The sequence below is a fragment of the Triturus cristatus genome, chromosome 2_2 (genome assembly GCF_964204655.1).
Source record: "Triturus cristatus chromosome 2_2, aTriCri1.1, whole genome shotgun sequence".
NCBI classification, from domain to species: Eukaryota; Metazoa; Chordata; class Amphibia; order Caudata; family Salamandridae; genus Triturus; species Triturus cristatus.
In genome coordinates this window covers 1,182,519,487-1,182,539,365 of record NC_140582.1, presented here as the reverse complement: position 1 = coordinate 1,182,539,365, position 19,879 = coordinate 1,182,519,487, and the positions used below count along the sequence as shown (strand labels likewise).

Here is a 19,879-nt window from a genome sequence, read left to right as displayed (position 1 = left end):
TCGTCTTTTCAATGTCACATAAACAATATTGGGGGAAAGGCTCAGTGACAACTATGTATTATTCGCAACTTAAACTACAAAGTAATAGAATATTATCTTAGTACCTCAGGTGAATCACTAGTTCTCTCATGATTGGACTATGTCAGTAAGGCTTGACTACGTCAAATAAAGCTATGTCAATGAGGCATGATTTGGGCAAACCTACAAGTTTACCAAAATCAAGCCTTTCAACACTCAATGCAGTCTTAAATTTAGCAATGAAACTACTCTTCAACTCAGAGAGGGACAAACACATCATCCGGTACTTAAAGACGTAAAATGGCTTACAACGGAAAGCAAGTGCACATTAAAAACTGAGCATAAGTATAAAAATGCATTCCATCCATTACCTTCTTGTGTTTGCATTTGCTGCCCTAAGTGATCAGGGCATGCCAGGCGTAGGTCCCGGGCTCACTGTGCCACTAGAACCAAGCTATACCTGGCTGAAGAGCCCTAACCAGGGCCAAACCAGTCCTGGGTTGTCTGTGTTCTGGTTCAGGGATGACCTGGCTTGACAGTGGTGGCTGGACTCTTCCCACGAGGAGCATGGTCAAGACTGATTTGCTGATATGGCTGAGTCCAAACTGAAGTGGCATGGTGGGCAAAAAACTATGGATTGCAATGCGGCCCGAACGATTGCAAGTGGCTGAGATTAATTCAAGCATTCCATCCATCATCTTGTTGTTTTTACATCTACCCCAACACACCCTATATGCCTAATAAAGACACAGGGAAGTCCTAGGGAAACAATGAACCCAAGAAGCTAAAATAATCACATTAAAAAATCCCATGAGTCACAAAAGAAAAAACTGCAACAATCCTTCCCTGGAATAGTACAAATGAACTGGAATAGCATATATAGAGCTCTGATTATCCTCATCTTATTGTAGTTTCGAGATTTGGATGAAACCGTTTTTATTTGGAAGGATGTTAAGAGTCATGATACAGAGCAGTGTTATGAGTGAGTGTATTAAACTGTTATTTACCCATGACACAATTATATTGTCATAATACCAATAGTTGGACTGCTACAACTCACATTTACTGCACTAGAAGATTTTCATTTTTAGTGTTAACACAATATACACTTCCTAGAATTACTATTCTAGTTCTTGGAATTATATGTAATATGTGAGGTCATAAACAGTGCATTGCTGGAGCGTAAGTTATAGTTAGCACAGGTAACTATAACTGCTGAACATCTATGCTTTTGCTTTTGTATGAGGGAAATCTGAGCCTAACTATAACGTCCCTGTAACCTTTGTTTTTTTCTGTGAATTTCTATGTTTTTTCAAATTCTGTTTCCTAACTATAACATCCCTGTAACATTTGTTTTTTTAAGTGCATTTCTATGGTTTTTTAGCCAGTAGTCGCGTTTGTAGAGTGGTGAAGATAGAGGGTAGGGGCCTCCGACCAGCTCTCAGAAATCCTGCTGTGTCTGACTTACTGAAGGTAGAAGGAGGGCTTTTTGGACCCCAAGGACCTTCATCATCCAAGAGGACTTCATCCCCCAACCAGAAGTGTGCCAGGAGGTGCATTTAAAGGAGGTGGAGAAAGGGGGCAGATCCTCTGACAGCTCTCAACAGTGCCGCTGTGTGAGACTTACTGGAGGTAACAGGAGGAGTTCTTGGGCTCCCAAAGACCCTCGGCAGCCAAGGGGATTTTATCCCCCAACTAGAACTGTGCCAGGAGGCATGTTTACAGAGTGATGAAGGATAGGGGCGTGGCCTCGGAAGACCTCTCAGCAATCCCGCTGTGTGGATCTTACCTGAGGCAACATGAGGGCTTGTTGGCCTCCAAGGACCCTCTGCAGCCAAGGCGACTTTACCCCCCCAACCAGTAGTGCGCCAGGAGGAGCGTTTGCAGAAGGGTGGAGAAAGGGGGCGTGGCCTCCAAAGACGTCTCAGAAATCCCACTATGTTGGAATTACCGGAGGTAACAGAAGGGGTAGTTACCTTTCTGCAAAAATTTGTATTATTCCGCTCAGCAGTTCGGGCTGTAGCTGTGTCTAAAGTTACTATGGAAGTTAACATGGGGAAAACTCATTTTGGGACCCCCCTTTTTCTCAGCTCCTGCTTGAGGGATCACCCCAAAATGTTCACGACAGCAGCTGAAGTGAGTGGCAAACTAACTCTCATATTCATGAGCACCGTATGGTGGCACCCGGGCCTCCACACCAATTATTACCGCATGGGTAATCTTACTGCAAAGTTTTTCACACAATAGTTTTTACTCCCTAGAGGGTTCTCGGGCATTCGGCTGGCTAAGACATCCCACGTTTATAGTGGAAACTGAGCTTGCCATTATTGTGACACATCTTTGGCACCTCCACACATGTAATAACCCCCACAGGTACCTGTGTGTGATGCACTTATGATATTTTGAGGAAAAAAGCCAAAAGTACACATTCCATGTAGGACTCTTGGATACCCATGGATTCTATATCGTTCGCATACAAGTCCTATGTTTCACATTAGCCGGGACTATCCCAGCACCAGACGTTTTATGTAAAATTAGCAGAAGATGTCTAAATAATGCTATACCTCTATCGAATTAAGTGTGTGACTACAGGAGGGAGCCTCATGTCAGATTTGCATGATATCTGAACCTCCCAGTAGGGTAAGAAGTACAAAATGTGTTCTTTTTTATGTTTATTTGCATGTTTATCTCCACTGCTTTATGTGCATGCACCCTTAAACCACTTCAACGACCCTCTACCTCACAATTTTTTCAAGGAAATTATACCATCGATACTCCCATTAGGGACCAAGATTACTTATGCCTCCCTCGTTCAAGGCACTATCCCAGGTTGCCTTAAATCCAGTCAGGTTTGCCCTCGCCTAAAGAAACCCAAAGCAGATCAAACTGATCTAAACAACTTCCGGCCTATCACAAATATTCCTACCATGGCAAAGCTCTTTGAGAAATGTGTTCACATCCAACTCTGCAACCACATTGAATAATTCTGACTTTTAGACCTATTCCAATCAGCTCTCGTCCAGGGCACAGCACTGAATCGGTTATGACACACCTCGTGGATGATGCACTAATAATGCTAGATCAGAATCAATCATGTCTCCTAATCATCCTGGATCTGTCTTCTGCATTCGATATGGTCAAGCATGACAACCTACTAGACCTCTTGGAACACCACATGGGGAACAGTCCGTAACTGACTCGCCTCCTACCTCCATTAACAGGGCACAAAGATTTAAGGTTAACCACTCACTATCACAGTCCACTCCTGTCACTTTAGGTGTCCCTCAGTCCCCCTCACTCTCGCCCACTCTTTTCAACCTGTTCAAGGAACCGCTTATGGAACTTCCGAGTTTATCCAACATCCACTACTATATGTACGCTGACGATACCCAACTATACTTAAAAGACTCCTCTCCGGAGGACATCAATGCCCTCAATCCAACTCTACAGTTAACTTAGAATTGGCTAGCATCTAATCACATCATACTAAACACTCAAAAACAGATTCTTACTAATTGCCCCACCCAGCCAATCTCCTGTCATTGAAGATTGGGTTAAATACCTTACAGCCCTCAACTGCATTCCTCAGGTCATTGACTCAGCGAGATCACTAGGTGTAACTCTCGACACGAACCTCAACATGCAGAAACACATCAGTGCCACTACCAAAGGAGCGAACCACCAAATGAACATTCTAAGAAAACTAAAACCTTTCCTCTCCCCAACGACTTTGAGCAGGCAGTGCAAGCCTAGATTGCACTATGGAAGTGCTACTCTCTCTGGATTGCCCAGATCCAAACTGGCTCCTTTTGAGGGCCCCCCTCAACGCTACTGCAAGGCTCTTCACCGGCTCAAAAAGAAACAACCATATCACCCCTGATCGGAAATCCCTCAACTGGCTGCGATTGGAAGCAAGAATTCAGCTAAAAATAGCATGCATGACTCATAAAGCCCTCCACTTCAAAACCCCAGGTATCTTGCTGACAAACTCACGCTTTCTAGTGGCTCCAGATCCTCCAGAAGCTCCAACACTCTTCACCTGAAATCACTGAGATTGCTCAAGAAGAAAACTTACAACCAATCCTTCTTAGGGATGGCCTGAGTATTTGGAACACTTTGCCCCCTGAACACAGACTGAATCCTTCATCTAACTCCTTCAAGAAAGAAGTCTAAGTACTCCTCATGAACAAATTCCCTCCCTAGAATCCTTAACCACATTCGTGACTACTCTCACCGACGCCCTCTTGACTCTCAATTATTCAATTATGAGTCCCTCTTACCGTTTACTGAATTCTGTTTACTAACATTGCCTTATAGTTCTTACTAAACGCTACTTCGGCCTTTGTTGTCTTTCCTCCCTCATCTACGATCATGTAAAGCATTCCCAACGTTCTTTGGTTTACACCTATTTATTGTTATTGATTGTATTACTATCTCTGTTTGGATCTCCGTAAACTTATAAACAAGTAAATCTGTAAAACGCTCCGATACCCGATAAGGTCAAGTTCGCACTATAAAAAAAAAAAATGTTTTAAATGCAGACGTGTGATGGTTTGATGTGCTTCACTTTATAGCCTTCACAATGTAGCATGACTATATATGCAACAAATTCCCCCTCTTTTTCCAAAAAAAAGAACATGAGTCTGATAGAGTACAGGGGCTGTACTACAGTTGGAGGTTCTCACTGACTACTCCCACTGGCTAAATGGCGTCTTGAAGTCACTACTGTTTGTCCTACATTGTTATGCCAGTTACAGTCCAGGACCTTTTAACCCTATGGTGCACTCATTATGTTTTTAGGTTTCTGAAGGAAAGTCTCCTTGAGTTAAAATGAGAGCTTTAGGATTCATTTCCGTATGTCATGACCGCTTAGATAGACAGGGAGACCAAGCCCTGATGAAGACCCTAGAACCATGTAGGCTTTTAAGGCGGACCGAAACATATTGGCTTAACTAGTGTCTTTTTGAGACTTTGCAACTCAATTTAAAGACCGAAACTCTGTTTTTAGTTATGTCTAAGGTACCCACTTATTAAAGTAACATTTCCTATGTTTACCCTGAGACATTTTTACCTTTTTTTTTCTGGATCCCTGCCACATATCCAGGTATGATTTCTAGAAGAACTCCCATCCTTTTTTTGGCTGAGTCCGCCCTGGTTGTACTATCATAACAGGGTGTGGATAGATGGAGATGATGAAGCTTGCCACTATTTAGTGGGTGAGGCGTTGTTTCCAAAATCTTTTGATTTTCCCTATGACTGTCCCTTCTGCCAACTCTATCCTAGCTGCCCATTTGTGTTTGTGATTATAGATAGGAGAACACAACTAGGAATCATTTTAACTCGCGCTCTTATTGCCATTGAAAACATTGAAATGATGTCCATTTCAAGTATTGCTAAGGCGGGCTCCTACAACGTAAGTGAGGAACAAGCGCTCTCATTACATCAAGCTTAGAGCAATGTGCTATAACCCCTGGGTTATGTAGGTCATAGTCTGCCTACAAAGTTATATAGCCAATGCCAGAGGAGTAGGGGTGGGCAGAACTCACAGAGTTTCACTCTGTGGAATTCCGAGGAATTACATGAAAACTCAACGAGATTCCGTGGAGTTGAGTTCCGCGAGCAAGCGGAAAATGGTGCGGGGATCCGGGGCGCTGTGACTCGTATTTGGTAGCAGTTAGTGGATTAAGCTAAAAATGCCTTGTAAATGAAATTTATGCCAGGGGTGGGAAGGGTGCCATAAAGCAGCAGTAGAAGGCATCTGAGGCTTGTGGCCTCACTCAAAACTTACTTCATCAAGGTAGGGAACTTGCGAGTGTACCTGCTTCATCCTGCATCAGACCACCACCGAATGGTTGTGTTCAGGCAGCCGGCTTGATATGCAGGTGGAACCCAGCTGATTGGGCCAGATGGGGCGGCTATTTGCTGACACGTTCAGCATCCAACGGGCCAGGCTTCATGGGAAATTAAGTCCCAAGGGCTCAAGTGATTTCTGAATTCTGGCTCATCTTTGTGTATAGCTCGTGGAGGCTTTAGAGGCTGGTGTGTCTGGAAGCAGCCCATGCAAAATGCAACTGATATGCATGCCATATGCCTGTCATATCTCAAAATTCATGAAGGGGCCAAAAATTATGAAAAATGGTAGATTGTGAGTTTAGTGTGCTTATTTGCACAATATGTATTGGAAATAAAAACGATCGCAACAAGAAGGCAGGAATAAGTACATCAATGGGCCAATCAACCAGGCAATCATTTATTCAGAGGCCCCCAAATGTCGTAAATTATGCATTATTCCCTGGGCATATATTCATATTGCCTGGGGTTGTGTGAAAATGAGTGTGAAGGGTACACTCAGCAATATGAAACAATGGGAGGTGTTTACTAGCGGGTGGGGTGGCAAAGTCAAGAGGTTACTCACGTTTTCCCTCCAATTGTGTACAAGGGATCTCATCATTGAGGCCAGTAGTAGCACTCATAAGCCTATAGATCCATCGTTGTTCGTAGGGGACCATTTATTTTTCGGGTGCTTGGGGTGGTAGTTCATCAATGACATACCGCACAAAGTTGTTTTCGGAGTGTCCCATGGCTAGATAATGGCACATCAGTTCGTAGCTGGGTTTTTTTTACCCCTGAAGCTGCTCCTGTGCGCTTTCCTTCTGACACAAATCTTTCTGGTGGTCATTCCCAGGTATTGTAGGTCACAAGGGCATATGAGAACATAAAAAACATGGGTTGTGTCGCAATCCCTGTGTTGTCTTAAGGTCCAAGGGTCCGCACACCTAGATCTAGTTCATTAACTGCTTTGGTTTGGACACAGATGTTACAATGGCCGCATGGGTAGTGGCCAACTACTGGGAGCAAGTGCACAGAGACCGAATTGTTGCTTTTTTGCCATTGAGGGTTTTGGTCTGGTGTGTAGCAAACGCTCCCTCAGAGCTCTGCCCTGTTTGAACGAAAACATTGTTTTTTGTAGGTTTATGGGACCAGAGGTCGGTATTTTCCAATGCTTGGTAGCCATTCTCCTCATCTCTTTGGAGAATGTCCCATAGGTATTGACACAGATGGGATTTTCATTCACGGGATTTTCACGTTTGTAATAGGGCTGGTCCGGGGTTGTTGCCAGCTCTCTTTTTTGCTTTTTGGATCAAGTTTAGAGAGTCGTTTTTGGCCTTTAGTTTTTCAATAAGAAATTCTACATGGAGATTGAAACCTTTCTTATGGGTTCAATTGTGCCTAAGTCTCAGGAACGGCTGTACTGATAAATTGTCCTTGAGAGACTAGGGATGGAAGCTGTTGTATCTTAACAGGTTATTGCAATCTGTAGGCTTGTAGTATACCTCAGTGGGGAGTTGATTTTCTTGTGCCCAGATTTTAAGATCAAGGAAGATTATGGTCTTGTTTATTGCGACAGTGAATCTTAGGAATCTGTCCTGAGAGTTCAGCCATTCTACAAAATCAAAGACTTCTTATTCATTGCCATGCCATATGATTAGGACGCCATCAATATAGCGTTTCCATATTTTTATGTTGGCAATGTAAGTATTGATGCTGCAGTAGATGTATTTTGATTCAAAGTTGTGGACATAGAGGCATGCTATGCTTGGGGCAAAAGTGCTGCCCATTGACGTGCCGTGGGTCTGCAGGAAGAACTGGTCTTCGAATTGGAAGACATTCCTGGTGAGAGCCATGTGTGCATAGTTGAGTATGAAGGCTATTGGTTAGAGGAGTCCTATGGTACCTCTTTTAATACTGATTCAAGGACCTTGAGGGATGCTTCTAGAGGAATGCTTGTATATAGAGCTTCAACATCTAATGTCACAAGACAATCTGTGTTTAGATCAAAGTTGATATCTTGGATAATGTTAAGAATGTCTGTTGTGTCTCTGACGTACGAGGGCATCTGGGTTACCAACAGTCACAAGAAATGGTCAGTGAATTTCGAGAGTGGCTCCAACAGCGATCCAATGCCAGATAAAATCGGTCTGCCAGGAGGGAGATGCGTACCTTTGTGTATTTTAGACAAGATGTAGAAATAAGGTACTCTTAGATTCATATTGCACAGAAAATCTGCCTCCTGGTTTGTCACCCAACCATTTTCTTTGGCTTGGTTCACCATAAAGTGTGTCTTCCACGATGTCTTTTGTTGGGTCTCTGTCCAATCTTTTGTAATTTCCCTAGTCGTTTAGAAGCCTCATGCACTCACTATTGGAAGGGTGAACCTGGCGCCACCCTTATTAGCTGGTTTTATGATTATATTTTTAAGGAGATCAATTTACCCTAGAACTGTCTGTTCCAATCTATTAAGGTTGTGGTAGACCCGGGTGTTGCAGTCTCTCACACTGTCAATGTTGTTCTTTATTGCCTTTCTCAAATTCCAGAATCTCAAGTGGCATTGTGCAGGTAGGGGGGTAGAAATGTGCTTTTTTTTCTTTTTTTAGGCCTGTGTTTTTTTTCGGTTTCACTAGTCAGTGTAGGCTGGGCTTAAAAAAAATTGACCTGCGGATATGTTGGAAGAACTCAGTCAGTTTTATCCACAATGAAAGACTTAATTGGGGTCTTTTTGAGACATTGCAACTCAATTACAAGACCCAAACACTGATTTCAGTTATGTTCAAGGTACCCAGTTATTAAAAGAAATGTCCCTGGGTTTACCCTGAGACATTTTTACCTCTTGCCTTCTGAATCCCTGCCACATATTCAGCTATGATTTATATAAAGAACTCCCATCCTTTTTTTAATTGAGTCCGCCCTGGTTGTACTATCAATTCAATTCAATTCAAATAGACTTTATTCGGATTTCAAAAACCATCCATAAAAGCACAAAATAAATTTTAAAAATACACACATATAATACTGCAATTTTGGGCCGCAACTTATCATTTACAAATATAATTTATAAAAACAGCAATGAAAACTCACACGACCTTTATACTGTACAATGCATAAAACCACCTTAGATACAATATATAGCAGTGTATAGCAAAGGATAAACATAGGTATTATGAAAACAAGACAAATACGTTATAACACATTAGGTTAGTGCAAATCATGTTTTAAAGTGCAAGGTGCATATCATGGTATAAAATTAATCAATTCTCAAGGACCTGCGTGAGCATACAATAGCATTAAGAAAATTGCTAACTCTAAAAATTAATTCATCAGATCCCAACATTAAAAAATGTCTATAAGCATGATTGAGGCCGGTCAAATCATGTTTTCTACAATAGGGGATTAAATAATGCCTTGTAAACTTCATGTAAAAACCACAGCCAAAGATAAAGTGTAACATACTCTGGGTTCCACCATGGTCACATGGGCAATTTAATTTTTCCAGATTTTTGATGTAACCCAATGGAAAACAGATAAGATTAATAATACTCCGGTCTCTGAATCTGAAGAGTAAGGTCCTCTTCCATCTGCCCAATTTTTTACGTAAATAGGGCTGAGGTAACGTCGAGAATTCAAGAGATGATTCCTGGATTTGTAAATAATTGATAATAGATGGTTTCACAAAATCTACTCTTTCCCTCTCTTTGTGGTAATGCTGATAGAGTGCCCTTCTCACTACATTTTTGTGGGAGCCATCAATCTGGTCGGGGTATGTAAAAAGATGACCATAATTAACACTCATAAGGCTCTTTTCTACCGCATTAATCCAGGGAATTAAGTCGACATTCTCGCAATTCAGACAGTCCAAAATAATCTCGCGGGACAAGGAAGCTGCCGGGTTTTTCCAGACCCTTAACCAGAACAGTGCGGGTCTTGCTCTTATAAAATCCTCAACATAATGTAGTTTTAGTTCATTATGGCATACAGTAGTTGGTGCACTAATAACTCCCCCCAAAATTTTCCGGCAAAATCTGTTCTCTTCTCTCTGTAGTTCGGAACAGTTCGAAAACCCCCAAACTTCAGCCCCGTATGTGCCAGTTGGGAGACATTGGCTCCGATAAATTTGTAATAAGCTGGAAACCACGTCCGCCTGGCGCGGTTGACGGAGAGAGATAACGGAGTTAATCGATTTTGAGAGTTTATTTCTCCCCACTGCAACGTGGGGTTGCCACGAGCCGCTATTAGAAAATAGCAGGCCCAAATATGGGAAAGTGCAAGTGCTTTTTAGGGAATTTTGGCCTATCACAATCTTTGGGATTTTGTAGTTTTTAGGACCACAGGTCATTATAAAAGATTTACTGTAATTAGTGCACAAACCTAAGTCAGACATGTAGTCAACAAATCCCGAGATTAAAATACGTAGAGCGTTCGGGGTGCGGCCTATAAGTACCGCATCATCCGCGTAGAGTAACGCCGGGATTGGTTTCTTGTTAATCATAGGGACGTCTTTTGTCAGGTTACATAAAGAATGGGTTAATTCATTGATGTATAATATAAAAAGCAAGGGGGCCAGAACGCAGCCCTGTCTGACCCCCTTGCCTATTAAAATTTCATTTGAGACCTCGCCTTCATTATTTATTCGGACGCGGGCCTTCAGGTTGCAATGGAGGTTGGCCAAAAAGTGGACTAATGGTTCATCTAAGCCGTAATTTAAAAGAATGGACCATAAGCGGGAACGATTTACAAAATCAAATGCCGAGCTTAGGTCCATGAACCCAAAATACAGAGGGGATTGTTTAGCTCTTGTGTATTTAGCCATTATAAGGTTGAGGTTCAGACATTGTTCCACCGTGCCAAGTTTGCTCCTAAAGCCTAACTGGCAGCGGTGGATGATAGAATTGTCATCTGCCCATGTGCTAATTCTATCAAATAAGACCCTGCCAAGGACCTTCAGGGTATTATCGATCAATGATATTGGTCGATAACACCCCGGGTCCAACCTATTTCCCTTTTTGAAAATAGGTACGATAGTACTACTGGACCAAGTCGAGGGGATAGATTTCTTACTCAAGTTGTTAAAAAGATTACAGAGTAAGGGGGCCCAGAAGCTTATGTTGGATTTAATCTGGTCGATAGACAGACCATCCGGGCCTGGTGCCTTGTTACCGGCACTATTTCCAATAGCTTCCTCTACCTCCTCTAGTGTTATAGCTATGGTGCTATCTGGGAAACTATCCTCGGTATGGTCTCCAACTTCCGCATATAATTTCGAAAAGTGGGTGACCCAAGAGTCTCCTGTGATATTGCAGTTAATCGGGGTGATGTTACTTCCCAGGGCTCTCAAGTTCTTTACGTTTCTCCAAAACCCAGTTGAATCTTTTAGGGCAGCAGATTTAGTTAAATTATCCCAGTGGCTTATTAAAAGCTCTTCAGTTCTAACTTTTAGTGCGTGTTTATATTTAAAGCGTAGTGAACTGACAAGGGACACATCTCGAGGTTTTACTGCCAAGGCCTTTCTGAGTTCTCTATTGGCCCTCGAGCAATTAGTATCAAACCATCTTTGATCGGTTACATTGTGTTCTTTTGACGGTCTAGATATTGCCCTTTTTATAACTGTGCATAAATCACAAAAAGACTTAATTATGTCGGGGCCACCGAATGCTAAACATTTGGAGATCAACAGAGGATTATTCCTGATCACAGTAGATAGGATCTCTTGGTTGTCGATCCCTCTCCAGACAATCCTGAGTCCATCTGTAGAAACAGTAATATTTTGGGCTCCTGTCTCATAAGGGCCTATAGGTTTATTAATAGATTTAAGTTGGATTACTATGGGCAGATGATCGCTATATGGGCTACTAACAACCTCAGAGCTAAATAACACTTCACTAAGGAGGGAAGAGGTAAACATATAGTCAATCGTAGTTGAACTACCACGGCCAATGTAAGTAGGGGCCGGCTCAATTCCCTCAGGGGATCCACATAGGCTCATTACATCATCTAGATCCCTGCTATGTAATAAATCCAATAATTCAACACCTCGTCTACAGGGCGGGGATGTATGGTGGATGTGGGCATTAAAATCTCCACCAACACAAATGCCATCAAATTGGCCTGTGTTTTTTTTCGGTTTCACTAGTCAGTGTAGGCTGGGCTTAAAAAAAATTGACCTGCGGATATGTTGGAAGAACTCAGTCAGTTTTATCCACAATGAAAGACTTAATTGGGGTCTTTTTGAGACATTGCAACTCAATTACAAGACCCAAACACTGATTTCAGTTATGTTCAAGGTACCCAGTTATTAAAAGAAATGTCCCTGGGTTTACCCTGAGACATTTTTACCTCTTGCCTTCTGAATCCCTGCCACATATTCAGCTATGATTTATATAAAGAACTCCCATCCTTTTTTTAATTGAGTCCGCCCTGGTTGTACTATCATACCAAGGTGTGGATAGGCACCGATGAAGAAGCGTTAAGTGGGGGAGGCGTCTACTTCAAAATCTTTAGATTTTCCCCGTGACTGGCCCTTCTGGCAGCTCTATCCTAGCTGCCCATTTGCGTCTGTGATCATTTCTATGTTGATAATGTCTGTATAAGCTAACCGCAAATTGTAAAGTCTTTTTTTCTTCCATTGGCGTTCTTTTGACTGTGTGTTTAGCCGTTTGAGCCAAGGCGGCTAATTAATTTTCCCCGAGTTGAACCCTGCATCGCGGAGTAGCCCTGATCTTTAGTACTGTACATCCGCGAGAAGTCGAATAATAGGAGCCGGCTGACTACTAACACGAAGGTCCTCTGCCAGTCATGCGCATGGCAGCCATTCAAGTCAACGCCACAGACCGCGCGAGTAACCCACATAATAGGGAAACAATATGGAGGACATTGTGTGCCAGTGGCACGCCGCTGGGCCTAACGGTCGTGGCTTTGAGGTTCAAAGCCTTCTCGCTGCTCAGCCCCAGGGGCAGAATACGCCTTTGTCCAGAAGAGAAAATATTAAAGGATTCTTGCCTTGGAACCCGAGGAGTAGGAACAATAAAAAAAAGGGAGAAAAATTGAGGGCGCGAGTATGGCTTCACAATCTGTTTTAGCCCTCATGGTGTTGGCAGGCCATGCAAGAAAAAAGAAAAAGGTTAATGAGGCTGTGTGCGGTGGGATTACTTCGGGGAGATGACAGTGAACCAGTAATTACTAATTAGATGCAGTTTAACAGGAGGAAATGTGAAATCTCCTCTTCACCAACTGTCAATAATTAGCAGATTGGTGAGGTTGAAATGTGTCCACAGTTAAAAGGCTGGGTTTTTTTTTGTGTGTGTGTAAAATGCCGTTTGTTGAAAGAGCTGTAAGGGGGCGCTGATGCGGCACTCTTCAAACGTCATTAAATTGTGATCTCGGTCATTCACCACGCACTCGGGCTGGCAGGAATTTTCCTTGAAGACTTGCGCTCTCTCTCTCTCTCTCTCTCTCTCTCTCACTCTCTCTCTCTCTCTCTCTCTCTCTCTCTCTCTCTTTCTCTCGACGGGCAGTGCGTTGACAAGCTGGCCAATGTTTAATAAACGTAAGAATAGACTCTCTCGCTCGTAGATGCTAATTTCTTAAGCAATGAACCACGTTGTGCCAAACTTAATGAAATAATACATTTGTCTGATGCTGAGCCTATGGTATGTATTAATATCTGACGGTTTTCTTGACTGGACCTCTTGGTGTTCTTTAAACATAGCCAGTGGCGACGAGAAGCAGAATTTGCAGTAGATGCACACAACTTCAGAATCTCGTCTCCTTTTCCGTCCTCCTTCCAAACAAGCGTTGCCACCTGGCCAGTATTTCACCGGCCTGTTTTTTTTTTTATGCCCATGCCTGAAAGAAAAGGGGCAAAAGCAGTGTAATGTGTAAAACTAAAACAACAAAGACGTGCAGAAATGCATCGAAAGTTTGTGAAAGCTGTCTAAATTATTTCGAAATGATTTTTAGAGCAAACTAATTGTCAAAAAGAAATTCATTATAAGCAGGTTTTTTCACATCTTTAAGTTCTTGGCCTTTCCGGAAAAGCGAATGTAAACAATTGGCCAGTATATTTTTCTGACAAAGGTTGCAACCCTGTCCAAACATGGGATCAATCCGTGAAACGGCAGATAAATAGGAATTGAAAAATACAAATTTGTGCTGGGTAGTTGCCAGACCCTTGGACCAGCCTCAAGTTCTCGAGTAGCGTCTCATAACTCTGTGCACTTTCAGCAGACTTGGGCTGGCCCGTCAAGCAGCAGGGCAGGGCCAGGAAGGCTGGGCTAAAAGGCGAACTTGGACCGGCCTGCTGGGCAGTGCCAGAAGGCGCTGGGCTAAGAGGCAGACTTGGACCGGCCTGCCGGGCAGTGCCAGAAGGCGCTGGGCTAAGAGGCAGACTTGGACCGGCCTGCCGGGCAGTGCCAGAAGGCGCTGGGCTAAGAGGCAGACTTAGACCGGCCTTCCGGGCAGTGCCAGAAGCCGCTGGGCTAAAAGGCAGACTTGGACCGGCCTGCCAGGCAGTGCCAGAAGGTGCTGGGCTAAGAGGCAGACTTGGACCGGCCTGCCGGGCAGTGCCAGAGAAGGCCTAGGCTAAAAGGCATTCGTTAAAACAAAGGGCAAACCCAAAAGTCACTGGGACCTGGGTATCAAACAGTAGAAAGGAAATGGTCCCAGAACATACGAAATTTGAAAACCTGAACAGAGTCAGCAAAAAAACTATTGCAACAAATAAGGCATATCGAAGTGTTATTTAATCACACCTGGATCGGACACATGAATGTGTATGGAAAATCACATTATTCACAAAAGTGCAGGGTGCCACGGGGAAGGGGAGGGAGTGACGAGTTAGGTAGGGTAGTAGGATAAGTGACATACAAATATTCATAACAGTAGTACAAGTCAATTGCTGGGCACATTAATATCGTGCCAAATAGTCTGGATGAAGTTCATTCATTAACCCAATTGAATGTTTTGTCAAAGAAACCATATACAAGTGAAAATCCACAGTGCTCATTGCACTATTGAAGGTACTGGCATAGTTAAATGTCGACGTTTCGACCCCTCTTCCAGGGTAGGTTGATTTGGTCCTTACGGGTGGGGTCTTCCTCAGGACAAAGAGGATGGTGAAACAGGAAGGGTAGGCACCTATAAAAACATTGGGTCGGTATTAAAAGTAGTATCGGAGCCGAGCAGAATTAAACAGCGGGGCTAGATATGGAAGGGCATTCCCATAATTACCAAGTTAGAAGACGGACATCTAATCAGTGTCTGCTTGGCGTCCGAAGGCGCAAGGGCAGGAAGGCTCCAGATACGGGTGGGAGTGACGAGCACCTATAACGAATTTAAGGTGACATTGGGATCATCCAAATAACAATTAGATGGATTAGTGAGAAATGACTCCATCTAGACGTGAACTTACGGATATTAATAGAATCATAAAGGAGGGATTGATTACTCCATCATAACACGCCGTGACGTAGATCGGTGCGTTGAGTGAAATTAATCACGGGGAAATCGGCCTCTATAAATAAAATGGAAAGGGTGTTCTTTAATGAAAAACCTAGTAGGTGATCCAAACCTAGAGAAATACACAGCAACAGGGACCTGGTCCCACAGTCTATCATCCACATACTAAAATACTATCAATGGGGGGATATCGTGAGAAACTTAGCGGGACGTGCAACTAATTACATAACTATAACTACATAAAGGACATAAAATAGGATCCTGACAGAGGGAAAGGCACTCGAGAAATTTAAAAAAATGCCAAGCGTAGACAGAAGATGTCGCTTCCAAAATAAGAATACAAGGGAAGGAAAGTCATCTGCTTAGACAGAAGAAGACTAATCGTATACTAATAGCAGCCACAAATAACTTCAAAGGTCGATTAACCAAACGGAGGGGTGGATCGTGCGGTTCCCCTACCTTTAGACGGCATCCATGAATGCGGTGCTCGATTCAGGCAAAGCACTAGACCCGCGGTGAGACTCCCTCATAAGGAGAACGCCTCGTGCCGCGTGACGTTAAACCGGGCGCAGCCGCTAGATGCTGCCCGTCACGGGATAATAGAAGAAAGACGAGTAGTTCATTGTGGAATGAAACTAATGATAAATGAAGGTGTATTCATCAAATACAATGGTGATCTAGAATTAACTGGACATAGCTAAATAGTGTATCTCAAAAGCACGAGTATTATTTATGCATTATTGGGTAGAATATAAATTTTGGAGTTTGTCGCTCAGAAGGAGTGATCGGGGACCAATTAATGAACATAAACGACCAAATGATGGTGTGGAAGAGAAACTAAATACATTGAGAAAAACACGTACAACTGTATAAAATACAGAACATAGAAAAAAACATTTATATTTAAAGGTATATAGTTTGTAAACACGCATATGAGTTTCTGCAGATAGACATGATCCTAATGACTGAAGAGGATATGACGAAAACATATTGGAAAATGGTGGGTTCATTGGGAAAGAAACAGTCAAATTATCATATACACATTAGGTACATATGCGTCTAATGGTCAATATGGCAGAACGTTCAAGAATAACATAGACAACAGGCTAGACTACGAGCTGGATAAAACAGAAAAATATGAACATTATTCACTAGTTGCTGGGAGTGGCTAATTGGGCATTACTGGGGTCTTGTTCGTTCAAACCCGTTAGAATAGTGTCAAATCGAATCATCATTTTGGACTCTCTGATGAGCAAGATAGAGGATATATTGCCTCCCCTGGGTCCCAGTTCAGTTTTTTCCAACACAATCCATTGCATTTCATCAGGGCTGTGTCCCAATTGATGATAGTGTTCAACTAGAGGTGCACCCGTCACGTTGCATCTTATCCTGCTTTGGTGTTGAAGGATTCTTGCTTTGACTTTTTGCTGTGTCTGGCCAATATATAGTTGGCCGCAGGGGCAAAGAATCCCGTAGATGACGTTACTGGAATTACAGTTTGTATGTGATTGCAATGTGATAGTCTGATGTTTGTATTCGAAATTCTTTGATTGGATAGTTGTGGGGCATGCTTTACACGACCCACATTTGAAATGGCCTATGATTGGTGGTAAATTCCAGAGTGACCTGATGGTCGGTTCAACTGGGTCCTCAAGGAAGGAGTGCACCACATGGTCCTTGATGCTCATTGCTTACTTGAAAGAATGCATCGGTAAGTTTGGTTGGTCGATCTCAGTGGATACAAGGCTCCAATGTTTGTTGATGATCTTTTTTACTGCATTACTTCTAGTGGAGAATGTTGTAACACATATCATCTTGTTACTTTGAAGTGATGTACCAGGGTCTTTGGTTGAGAGCAGAATGTCCCGTGGGTTGTACCAAGCCCTCTTCTGGGCCCTCTTCACCAATCGCTTCGGGTAGCCTCTTGAGATTAGTCTGGCACTTAGGTTCTCAGACTCTGTTGTGTAGTCTGTTCGCTTCGTGCAGTTCCTGCGGATCCGTAGGAACTGGCCTACTGGGAGATTGTCGCGCAAACCGCGCGGATGGTAGCTGCTGTACCTCAGTAGGGAATTTCTTTCAGTTGGCTTCCTATATAAGGTGGTAAAGAGTTTCTCGTCTTCATTAAAGATTTTCAGATCAAGGAAGGGTATCTCCTGTGTATTGAACTGGATAGTGAACTGAATATCTTGATCACACTGATTAAGCCATTGGTGGAACAGATTGAGTTGAGTAGTTTCACCATTCCAAATTATTAATATATCGTCGATATATCGCTTCCACACATTAATATGTGCCGAGAATGGGTTGTTGTTGAGGACGAAGCGCTTTTCAAAATTATCCATGTACAGGATTGCTAGATCTGGAGCAAAGGCAGCCCCCATCGCAACTCCTTTCGTCTGTACGTAATACTTTCCTTGGAAGTAGAAGAAATTCTTCTTCATAGCGATGGTCAAAAGAGCTATAATGAAATCGGTAGGTACCCTCATTGGTGCTGGTCTCGAATTCAAAACTTCCCGCATAACCGCCAATGCTGGTTCCTGCGGAATGCTAGTGTATAGTGAGACAATATCGCAGGTGACGAGTATCTGCTCACTGGAGTTGAATGGTTGTTGGTCAATCATTGAAATGACTTGCATAGTATCTCGAAGGTATGTTTCTGTTTCTTCAGCTATTGGTTTTAGGAAAAAATCTATGTACTTACATAGAGGTTCCAATAGTGAACCGCAGCCGGATACAATAGGGCGCCCGGGCGGATGAAGGATATCCTTATGTATCTTCGGTAGGGTATAGATGGTAGGTAGTCGTGGGTATTTTTGGTTCAGATAATCAAATTCTAGTTTGCTTATAAAGCCACAATTCAAAGCCTCCAGAGTGGTTTGGTGGATTTCACCCATCAGGTCCTTGGTGGGATCGGACTTAAGTAAGGAATAGCTGACGCCGTCTTGTAACTGCCTTAGAATCTCCGACTTGTATGTGGTCGTGTCTTGTACCACTATGGCTCCCCCCTTGTCGGCAGACTTGATCACAATGTCCTTGTTATTTTTAAGGGTTAGGAGTGCCGCTTTTTCGGACTTGCTGGTGTTAGGTATGGTGTGTTTGTATGTCGACAGTAACGTGTTGACATCGTTCAGAACCAGGCTCTCGTACGCCAAAATCCTACTACTCATAGCATTGGCGGGCGGAACAAACTTAGAAGGAGGCCTTAATCCGGTGAATGACTTGGAAGGAATGTCTTCAGTGTTCCTGAAAAAGTACCTAAGACGAATCTTGCGGAAAAAGCCATGGAGTTCAGTCTTGAGGTAAAATGAATTCGGATGAGCAGTTGGGACGAACGACAGACCCTTGGAAAGGACAGCTTGTTCGTCAGTGTTCAGATTATATGAAGAAATATTAACCACTGGATTGTCGCTGGGCTCTACCATCTGTAGACTTTTCGCCTTGTGGATATCTCTCCGTGGTTCTCTTGTTGGAATCGGACTTGCTTCGGGGTTGTACCTCGGCCTCTGTCCCAATTGGTACTCGGTGGATTCTGCTGGCCTCTCGAAGGTCCTCTTGGCCAGTTGCCACCTCGTCCTCGGGGTGGTCTCCATTGGCCTTCCCCTAAAAAAGGAAAGTAACCTTGGGGAGGGTACCAATTATCACGGTAGTTGTAGTCGTAGCTCGGGCCAGGGGTCTCTTGATCACTATCTGAGCTCACCGTGGAGTCGGAAAAATTTGTATAGTTCCTCCTTCCTCTGAAGGCGCCTCTACCTCTCCCTGTGAAACGACCGGAATTGTCCTGTTTGTAATAATCCTCGTTGAGGTAGGGATATGTATTCTTTTTCTCATAGAACCTGATATCTTTAGAGAGTTTGTCTAGTTTTTTATTCTGCGTAGTAGTTTCAAAGTCTTTTAATGATTTTGTGAGATTTTCCAAAGCGCTTTTAGCATTAATCAAGGTTGAGTCACCTGCGATTTCTTGTTTGAGGGCGGCTATTTCTCTAGTTAAGACCTGGACCTGTTCAGCCGCGGTTTCTACTCCAAGAACCATCCAATGTCGCGAGGCGTTGTTCGCAATAAAACTGAAGCCTTCTTTGAATTTCGGTAGATCAACAAAAATGGCAGGTTCGTTTTTTATCTGCAGTCCAACGGGTATTATACTAGCCTGTAAATATTTAGTGAGCAAATGACCATGGAGTTTTGTGCGAATTAGTTTCTTTTCTAGACGCTCAAGTTTTGCTATCTTGTCGTTAAGTGTAAAGTCAATGTTGGGTGTATCGGATGACAGAAAAAGATTCCTAGGGTCCTGTAGCAGCTGGTTGATGTATTCCTCAGTATAGGAGAGGGTTTCACTCTCCACCATTTTATAGAAGAAGAGAGACGAAAATTTCACAAGAAATACCTCGCAGGTGTACACCTGCTCGTTTAAGCGTTAAAACAAAGGGCAAACCCAAAAGTCACTGGGACCTGGGTATCAAACAGTAGAAAGGAAATGGTCCCAGAACATACGAAATTTGAAAACCTGAACAGAGTCAGCAAAAAAACTATTGCAACAAATAAGGCATATCGAAGTGTTATTTAATCACACCTGGAT

General features: G+C 43.0%; 1 protein-coding gene across 2 annotated transcripts in view; it reads left to right on the top strand.

Moving 5' to 3' along the window:
- Nucleotides 1-19,879, top strand: part of SFXN5 (sideroflexin 5) — a 1,315,749-nt gene that overhangs the window by 1,031,010 nt on the left and 264,860 nt on the right. The gene's annotated exons all lie outside the window — the stretch shown is intronic.